The 10,815-nt window shown below is 31.8% G+C and overlaps 1 long non-coding RNA gene across 1 annotated transcript; it reads left to right on the forward strand.

The window, feature by feature from the left end:
- The first annotated feature begins 121 nt into the window (after positions 1-121).
- Positions 122-10,153, forward strand: LOC140432709 (uncharacterized). Its single transcript, XR_011949834.1, has 2 exons — positions 122-836; positions 9,936-10,153. It is a non-coding gene; the product is annotated as an uncharacterized lncRNA (long non-coding RNA).
- The last annotated feature ends 662 nt before the right edge of the window (positions 10,154-10,815 follow it).

The raw sequence follows: 10,815 nt of genomic DNA on the forward strand, positions 1-10,815 counted from the left end.
AAAGTACCTGATTTATGGAGACAACATTCTCTATGTATTTGTGTACCTACTAAAGACAGTATTAAACTATCATTTCTAAGAAATATAATAGTTGAAATGAATTTACATGTGACTTTTTTCTGTAGGGTATTAAAATCTGACCGCTGTAGCGAACTTGTATATGCCCAAATAATCAGTACCGAGTAATGTCCATAATTTCGTACCAACACAAGAGAATTGAACATCAAGATTTAACCCGATCAAACTGAATTGGTAAATATGATACGTTTGTCAATTATTTTCTTGGCAAGGGATACTTCACCTCTTTGACTAATCATTAATTGTGAAACCAGTCCTTGGTTAAAACTAGTTTTTGTTAAAAAAATGTTACATATCCACACTTTTTATTACTGTGTATGTATCCTGATGAAACTTACTAGTTAGGTTAGGTTAGGTTAGGTTACTGGGTTCTTTAAAAAACAGTTGATTAATGTACACAAAAAACTATTACTTTTTAAAATTATTCGAGCTCGTATATTTATAAAACCACTGTTTTTACAGCCCTACCCTGTCAGGTAGCTGAACCCATAACTACCTTTTTGCCTTTGCAGTCAATTCTAGTAAGTAGAGTAGATAAACTCATCATTTGCGGTAGGTAACGTGATTTTCCATCAGGATGAACTCAAAATTGATCTTCGTTTTGGTTCTGTTAACCGTGGTAGGTCTATGCCGTTCTTGTTTGCAACAAGGATGTGTCGCTTACGACTGCGAGAACGACCAGTGCACAGAATTAAATTGTGGTGCGGGTTTTAAAAAAGTAAAATGTGGTTGCTGTGACATATGCTGCTTAATTAGCTGTAAGTAAAAATAACTGTTTTTTTACGTAAGAAAAGTAACACATTTTTGTGTATATAATAATGTCATTTATAAAATATTTGTCTTTTAAAACAACTAAATTTGATAAGTTTTTGTACACTATATTGGTAAAAGTATTTAAAAGATTCTATCACGTATAGTTTTTTCATAAATAATTAAAACAAACAATTTAATATCTGTTTTTATCAACTTCAACCTTTTCGATGAAGCTTGGTTAATATGAATTTTATTTTTCACTCATGTCATAGTTATCATGATCATCACTGGCTCTACAAGACAACCCTTTTTGAGTCTTAGCCTTTTCCAGGATTCTTCTCCATTCTGATCTTTTTCGTGATTTTTTGTTTCAATTTTTTATTTTTAAAGTTGTGATATCATTTTCTATTTGTTCTATGTATCTCAGCTTCGGTCTTCCTCTTGTTCTTTTTCCTTCTGACATGGTTTGCTTATTTTATTTGGTACTTCGCCTTCTTCCATTCTTTCCACATGCCCCATCCAATGCAGTTGTCCTATTTTAATGAATGTTACGATTTGCGGATCCTGGTATATTTTGTTTAGTTCAAAGTTGTATCTTCTTCGGCAAATTTAATTTTCTTTTGTGCCTTTATATATTGGTCGCAAGATTTTTCCTTCAAAGGTTGCTAATAATATTTCCTCACTTTAAGAGAGTGTAGAGAGTGTCCATGTTTCTGAACTATATGTGAGTACCGGTATGTTAGGGTTTTGTATATTTGGCATTTTGTTGTTCTTGTGACGTTATATTATCTTAGTTAGGGTAAGCGATATAGTTATTGGCCTCTTAAGCCATTATTTCTCTTAAAGAAGCTATAAAAAGTATAATTATTGTTTAGCAACAAAAATATTAGATCAAACTCTAGACAAGTTTATAGAGTTTCTACATCTCATATCGCTTATTTTTGATTTTCATTTATAAAATAGAAAAAAAACATCTTTTATAAAGTAATGCATGTTTGACAGTTATTGGCCCCATAAATATAGATATTGGCCACCAAATATTATAGTTATTGGCCCTATCGATATAATTGTTAGGTTGAAGAAAATACAAACAAAATGTCTAATTATTGAAGTTTTATTAATAATATTATCGATACCAAAGCTAAACAGAACAAATGAAATTCTTAAAAAATTTTACACACCTAACTGAAATGCACCAAACCCTAACTTTCTTTTTTTTAACCCTAGTTTTTTAAATCAAAGATGAAGTAGGTACCTACCAATCTACGTGCGGTTAGCTTAAAGTTTCAGTTTATCCTTTTAATGACTTAAATTAAAAAGGTAAATTTTTTATATGTTTAGCATTATTTAAACTAGTTTTGCATGTAAAAATATTAACGTTTGATTTGTGCAACGCATGTTTCTCGATACATTTAAGGTGATAAGACCTAGTACAAGAATTACATTTGATGCCAAGTAATGTCAAATTTATATTAAGTACACATGAAAAACACAAACCACTATTTAAAGGCTCGTTGTCAAAAGACTGATAAGATAATGAATTTACATTTGGAGTCGCAATTTTGGATATGCTAGATTCTACAGAATGAAAAGACAAGTTTCTTTTTACTTTTTCAATTTTACTTAGTTCAGAGCACAGATCTTTTAATATCTGATAAATGTGAACTTTACTGCTTTCATTTAAATCATTTTTCATCTTTCTTTTATTTTTTTGTATTTTGTTTTGTTTCTGTTTTTTAAACTTTTGATTTTCTTATCAAGTTTTTCAGCTTCTCTCTTCTTTTTCTCGGCTTTTGTTTTCTTGTTTTTCGGCTTCTCTCTTCTGTTTATTATTTTCTCTTTCTCGTCTTTTGTTTTTTTGTTCCTCGATTTTTCTTTGTTTTTCTTTTTCTTTGTTGTCCTAGGTTTCTGGGAACTATCGGCCTGTTTCACACCTTTCCTTTCTGGTGTATTAAAATATTGTAAATAATTAGCAATTGTACCATCCGGTTCAGGTACTGTATTAGAGGTTTCTAGTTCATCACTATTAAATATAATAGGAATATTCATTATATCTATGATGTTATCGTCTTGTGGAATTTCTTGTTGCTCTATCACTTCTGTTAATATTTTGTCGGAATTTGGCATAAGTTGACTGTTGCTATTAGCAATCACAGCATTATCCCGTATACTCCACATCTCATCATATAAAACATCGTCATTGTTTTCAGGAGGATGTGTCCGAGAAATTTCTAAATTAAATTGCTTCCACAGTTTGTAAATAATAAAACGATCACTATCCGGATCCAAAGTAGGTCCCAATTTAAATGAATCTATTATTTGTTTGCCCACTATTTCTTCAAACTTCTTCCTGTCAAAAGTTCCTATACTGTTTATTTCATCAGTTTTACTGTTGATATTTTCCTCACCCTTATTTTTTCCTAAACACTTTGAAAAGTCAATTAAATTAGGATCCCAGGGGTAAAGTCCACAAGCTCTGAAACCATTAACAATTATCTCAGGCTTTATTGTTTTATCCAGAACACACTTGAGCAAAGGCGCAAATTCCTTTCTGGTTAGATCTGCGTCGGGATGAGTTCTACGCCAGGCTATGACTCCTTTTCTCCAACCATCTTTTAGGGGCTTAAATGTTGACACATCAGCTGGTTGAAGAACACGAGTAGCATTTGGATAAAGTGCAATTAGAATTATTTTAAGTTTTGCACAAAGATCGCTTAATTTTTTGTCCAAATGGGTTTTATGCCCATCAACGTATAAAATAATTGGAAATTTTATATTTTGTTTCTTGACAAAAGGGTAAAAACAATTAGCTATCCAAAAAAGATTTCAGTCTTCATCCAGCCTGAATCACTGCAGGTAATAGTAAATCCTTCTGGAATAGAGTCTGCTATTTCACTTGGGAGTCGCTTGTACGGATATATGACTAGCGGTGGAGTAGTTAATCCAGAAGCATTAAATGTAAATAGAACCGTAATGTTAGTTTTAGATTTTCCACAGTCCACCTCGTACACGTTTTTGGCACCCCTGGGTGCTAATACCTTTTTGTTTTGGGGGCAAAGTTAAAAAATGCTTTATACCAACCAGTTCCAGGGTAGTTGTCGACAAAAGGATTTTCACGAGATGATTCATCTAGGAACTGTTTTACTGATACTTGGATATCTTCGGATCTTCTTGGAAATTCTTTGCGGTGGCAATCGAGTATCCACTCCACTAATCGTTTTTCTTTTTCAAACAATAAGACAGGAAGAGGACCGTGTGATTTTTTTACAAATTTTTCACTTAGTCGAAACTGCAAAGTGACTCTTGGTACTTTATATCGTCTGCACGCCTCTCTTTTTGGCAATCCTTTTCTTACAGCTTCGATCGCTTTTTGTAAATTTTGTTCTGTATATTTTTTAACATAATTCTCATTTTCAGACGTTTTAGGCATTCTGAAACAAAAATAAAACATTTAGTAAACGTCTGTATATACGAACTTAAAGCGTTGATTGAAAAAATATATTTGTTCAAAACGTTGATTTTGTAAATGTAAATAGGTAGCTAATAGAAAACAGAGCATATTATAGTGATTAGCCCCTGTTTTATTATAGTTATTGGCCCCGGCCAACTACTGTTTAAATAAATTTCTGAACAAAAATATTGCAAAAAAAACTGTTTAAAATGTGCATTTAATGCTTAATTATTATCCGCACGTACTGTTAAACTGTAAAGTAAAAATACAGTTGTTGACCGGGTGGCCAATTACTGCATTTTGTGTTCTTATTACGGATTAGTTATTGGCCCGATAAATAAACAATTTCGCGCCAAATTTTACATAATAATACGAGCTCTTCTAATAGTTTATTATAATGTTTCTTAAAATTAACAATTGTTTCAAGTATACTACCTTACATATTACGTTAAAAGGATGATATTAAATGTTCCTCGCTTACCTGATTCACTAAAAATTGCACAAATTTCACTGATACACAACAGCCTTCGACATAGAACACGTTCCTGTAAATGTTATCAATAAACTGAGAACTGTTCCTTCGGCGACGGTTGCAAGGAAAATTGCCGAAGTTGAAATAGGGGTTGCCAGATCTGCGGTATAGTGGAAATTCTTAATAATACATATTAAATGTGAAACGGCCAATTACTGTATGGAGGCCAACAACTGTATCGCTTACCCTACCTAATTTTACGTTATATGATATTAGCCTTAGTAACATTTATTAACAATGTTGTATTCTGCTATTCTTAGCATTTGTAGCTAACTTATTTCTGCGTTTTTACTTGCATGCATGTATATATTTTGTTTTGGTCTGATTTTAAGGCCACTATTTTGTGCAGCTCGTTCTATTTGATTGAATGCCTTTATCATGTTCCTTCTTGACCTTGCGATTATGTCTAACATCATTTACAAACGCTAGTATTTACATACTTTTATTAATTAATAATTTAATTTAATTTGCCTGCAAAAGTATGGAGAAAGTGCCAATGAAGTTAGCTACAAATAATCCGCCAAATTTGTGTTTGCGGTATTGCCATGTTCTTATTATGTATATGTTTTATGCCTCAAATATGCTTTGAAACAGTACATTTTTATTATATTATTTTAATAAATCGGGTATTTTTTAAATTTATATAAAACACGAACGAATTAATATTTGTTTCTTTTGATATTAGTTGCAGTTAGTTATTAGAAAAAAAAAATTATAATTGGCCTTTGGTAGATTAGCAAATAAACTTGGCAATATTGTCAAAACCTTGAAAACACTAGTTGCCAGATGTTCAGCAGATTTCAATTTCATGCCTATTTTCTTATAATTTTGGGATAATTTTATAATTTGTTTAAAAAAAATTTCGAAGCATTTTTGATCATCATTTTCTCTTGGCAACATGCATTTTTATTATAAGAGGAGTATTTTAAGTAACATTGTGCAAAAATATGAAATCAGAATATTTTTCCTAGCCAGTGTGCCCATACTACCCAGACTAGAACAAATATGAGAGGCAAATTCAAGATTCAAGATTAAAAATTTAAGAAGTTATAATTTCCCATAATATCCTCTAACAATAATTTTTTATTACTAAAAAAACTGATTTGTTTAAATTGAATAAGAGTATATGAATAAATTGTTTATTAATAACAATTTAATAATGTTTATAAATAACATTTGTTTAATATAATAAATATATTTTAAATAAATAAATAAAAAAATAACAAAACAAAGGTTACTTAAGAAATGATTTGTACATACCGTAGTTATTAGCTGCTTTGTTTTGGAGAATTTTGCAATGAAAATACGATAAATGTTATTATTTTAAAGTTGTAGCACACTTAAGAAAAGAAATAGCAAGTTTGGTCCCGTATAACTCTAGATAAATCTAGATAAAAACTGTGTTGGATTTTTTGAACAGCGCGGCTGGCAACTTCGGTCGGTTATCCTCACTCCTTTTTGCTCTAGTCGGAACGCAAAGTACTCTTTGTTTAGAAATCTCCTGCTGTCAAAAACTTTTTTTTAAGATTGGTTAATTTCAGCCCTAAATGTTGTTAATCAACGTACCAGGGATTAAAAAATAAAAAAGATTTCAATGTGCCTCCAGTAAGTTGTGGTTCCATCGTTTTCGTGGTTTTCCTACTGATGATCTTCCTATTGGGGAATAGTCTCTTGCCGTCTTTACTACTCTATTGGTTGTCATTCGGCTTATATGTTAGTTCCATTCTACTCGTCCATTTCTTACCCATTCCTTAATGTTCTTAATCTTGGATCTTCGTCGTATATCTGTACTTTTACCTCAGTCCGATAGTACCTTACCATCACTTTTTCTATGGGTTTTTATCTCTGCAGTTTCTAGTATTCTTTTTGTTTTCACTGTTTCAAGTTTTGTTTTGTTTTGTTTCAAGCTTTCCGTAGCTAAATAGTGTGAGGGCTATGCATTTAAACTCCGTTACTCCAATACTCCATTAAAAATGTTATATTAAATGTGCAACATTCGGTGCAACCTACCTTGTAAATCATCTCTACATTCTTCTTCTTCCTATGCCGTCCCCATTAACGGAGGTTGGCAACCACATTTCTAAAAGTTTCTCTGTCTTTTGCAAAGTGGAAAAATTCGTCTATGGCCATGTTTGTCCAGTCTCGAATATTTCGCAGCCATCTTTACATTAAGTCTGTCTTATTCCATTGCCAACTTCAATTGGGTCTAGTTAGTTTTTGTTCTATTTTTACTTTTATTGTGTTTTTCACAGATCAGATCTGAATAAACAATTACTAAAACTAATCCAAAAAATAATAGAACAAAACAAAATTCCTCAATAATAGAGACCAAGCATCCTAATACCGCTTCTTTAAAAAAGGAAACACATCGAACCCGGAAAATTACTGACGAATTAATTTATTACACACAACACTAACCACAAAGTAAGAACAACTAGTTTTAGGTCGGGAAGATCATGCACCGGCGCTATATTTATAATGAGGTAAGTGCAAGAGAAATCATTCGAATACAACAAACCGGCATATCTATGTTTTGTGGGCCTTAAGAAGAAATTCGACCGGGTAAAATTAAAGGACGCTATCCACTTATTATACTCAAGAGAGATACCTTTAGAAATAATCAAAAAGATCGAAAATATCTATCTAAACAACACAATTAGTAAAAGAAGAAGAAGAACTTACTGACCCCATGGAAGCTGGCAGCGATATAAGAAAGAAAGAATCCCTGAGTTCTCTATTGTTTCTCCTAATTATGGATGAAATAATAAAAAATGTAAAACCAAAAAAGGATACGAAATATACGATTTACGAGAAAAACAGCTTAAAATAATCTGCTATGCAGACTACACAATACTACTCTCTCAAAGTGAAGCTGATTTACAACGTACGCTGCACCAATTTAATATAACTGCCAGAAAATTCAACATGTTAATTTCTCCAAAAGAAGACAAAATGCATGGGAATAATAGCAAATTTACTAAGATGTAAATTGGAGCTGGAATGTCAGATAATAGAACAAGTGATGGAGTTTAAATATCTAGGCATCACATTATCCAGTTACGGAAAGCTCGAAACAGACGTGGAAGATCAAGTGAATAGAGGAAATGAAACTATATTGAGAAATAAAAATATCGGGAAAGAAACGAAAGGCAGAATTTACAAATCTGTCGTCAGACCAATAATGACATACGCGTCAGAAATACGACCTGACACAGAGAAAACAAAAAGGTTGTTAGAAACAGCAGAAATAAAAACACTTGATGGTAAAACACTACTTAAGTTTAGAAGAAGAGACTATTAAGAGTTTGTAAGGCTTTTAAGTATTTAGGGTCAATGATAAGCCGAGATGATATGAAAGACACTCACCATGGAGTGATATGGAACAGCACTCTAATCAAAGAAAACAAAAAAAAAAAAAGAATCCTTCAGAGCATAGTGATGAATATTACCCTATATGGAGCGGAAGTATGGCCAATGAGAACATTAATAAAAAAGAAATAAAATAAGAACAGTTGAACTGGCCTTTATGAGAAGATGTCTACAAAACACTATAGCGGATAGAATAAGAACAGAGGATAAATGAAACAGAATGGAAGCTCAATTACAAAAAAGTTGGAACATAGAACCTTGCAGACTATGACCCTCCCGAAAGAAGACGGGGAGAAAGATCTGCTACAAGATGGAAAGCATATTAGAAAATGCTATGATAGATAGAGACCTCAGAGAAGGTGACTAGGAAAATAGAGTGCTGTGGAGACCGAAAACGACGAACTTATAGTGGGAAAAAGCCGAAGACGAAAACAAAAACACTACGGGACAGATCTAGAAGTACAGATATACAACTTAGATGCAAGTAGAATTCACCAATAGAAAGACGAGGAAAACGATGGAACAACTTACTGGAGGCACATTAAGACAGAATCATGTTTACATAAAAACAAAAAGAAGAATTTAAACCTGTCAAATTCCTTTTTAAGGTCCACACAACATAAATATGCCGGTTTTCTGTATTCTAAGAATTTCTCTTGCCTCATAATAAATATAGCGTCGGTGTATGATCTTTCCGAACTAAACGTTTGTTGTTCTTCTGTTAGGAATATAACTTCATTCCGTTTATTTGTTATCAGTTTGGTTGTAAATTTTAGTGTTGTGTTTAATAAATTAATTCCTCTGTAATCCTCGGTTTTCGATTTGTCTCCTTTTTTGTAGAGAGGTATTAGTTTGCTTGATCTCCATTCTTATAATATTCTGGTTTGTTCTATTATTTTTTGGATTAGCCTTAATAGTTGTTTGGTCATATCTATCTATCTAGTAGTTCTCCGTACTTTAGAAGTAGATTCTGTATTCGGACTTGTCCTTAATTTCCTTAATGCTTCCTTTACCTATTCCTATTCAACGTTTATGTCTTCGTTTTTCGCCACTTCTAATGTTGATGGTTCATTATCGTCACCTTTAGCAAATAGTAATGGAAAGTAGTCTATCCATGTTTCCCTATGAATGTGTTTCGTTTTTATTAGCTTGCTCGTCTCTTTTCTTTGTCCTCTGAACATTCTCCATATTTTTTTTGTTTCGAAGAATTCTCGAAGAATAGAGTTCCATCTATTTTGAGAAGCTCTGCCAGTATTTATAGTGGTTGTATGTCTGTTTTGTTTTGTGTGTACTGTATTGTAAAAATTCTTTGTTATTTTCTTCACATTTTGTCTTGACTTCCTCTCTAAACCATGAGGTTTTCTTTTTTGATATGTTAGTTTCAGTTCCTTTTCTCCTATAAGTGATTCTATTGTTGCGTTAATTATGTTACTTTTGATTTTTCCAGCTTCCCTCGGTGTTATTGTTTTCTATTAGTGAAAATATAATTTAGTTTTGATTTTGTTCTTTACTGTTTTTAAATTTATATTTGTATTTAAACTTATGCTTAAAGAAAGTATTGTTAATTCTTATACTATTTAACGAACATTGATTTAAAATAAGATCTGCATAATCATTCAAGTTAAATGATGGAAGGCAGAAATTAATTTCTCAAATGACAAATGCAAAATAAAAATCGAAGCATCCTAACATTTTCTCTGCTTTTTTTAAATATTTATAATTTACTCCCACTAAAATTTACCATTTTTGCAGATGAAGGCGGTATCTGCGGAGACTATATAGAGACGACATGTGAGGATGGACTAAGATGTGTGAATGGTATTTGCCAGAAATAGTGATTTCATTCCAAAATCAAATTACATAATCACATTATTCACAGATATTAATGTTTGTGTAACTTTTGTATTTTATACTATTCAAGTATCTCATAGATCTGACAAATTTGTGTAAATAAAGATATACTTGAGAAATCGTGTTTTCATTTTTAAATGTATAGTTCTACAATATTAAGTTTTTAATATAAGCTGATTTTGTCCGAATTTGTATTCTAAGCATTCTAAGTAAATGTAAGCTATTGTATACACGTAAACTAATCAGCAATTACCATAAATACACTCATAGCTAGTACAAATTGATTACCGCAATAAAAATAGGATTTTGAAATAGATCTGGAGAGATTTGTAAACTGATTACTGGACTATTTGCATCCCATGGCAGGTAAAGACCATAAAATGCTTGAACACCACTAAGATTTGATAATCCCAATGAATAATCCAAATTCGGAAAGAGTTGCTGGTATTTTGAATTTCACTAAAATATATTAATTCATACTTCCAACAATGTGAAAGGAAATTTTTTCTTCATTTACCTTTGTTACTTCTACATAGAACAAAAATGTTAGTTATCAATAGGTACTTCAAAATTTCAATTGCGAAGGACTCGAATTGTCTTTTGTTGACTTGTGTGACCAAGAGGTGCAAGGGTAAGTGTCATACAGCTCATAACATAGTGTTGGTCGAGTTGCTCCTGCGTAAGCGTAAGACAGAAAGAAATATAGACGTTTATTCTATTTTTTAGGTGAAAATTTGAAGCGACTCTTTACTACGAGGAGCGCAAAATAATTACTGCAGAG

Source organism: Diabrotica undecimpunctata, chromosome 1 (genome assembly GCF_040954645.1).
Source record: "Diabrotica undecimpunctata isolate CICGRU chromosome 1, icDiaUnde3, whole genome shotgun sequence".
NCBI classification, from domain to species: Eukaryota; Metazoa; Arthropoda; class Insecta; order Coleoptera; family Chrysomelidae; genus Diabrotica; species Diabrotica undecimpunctata.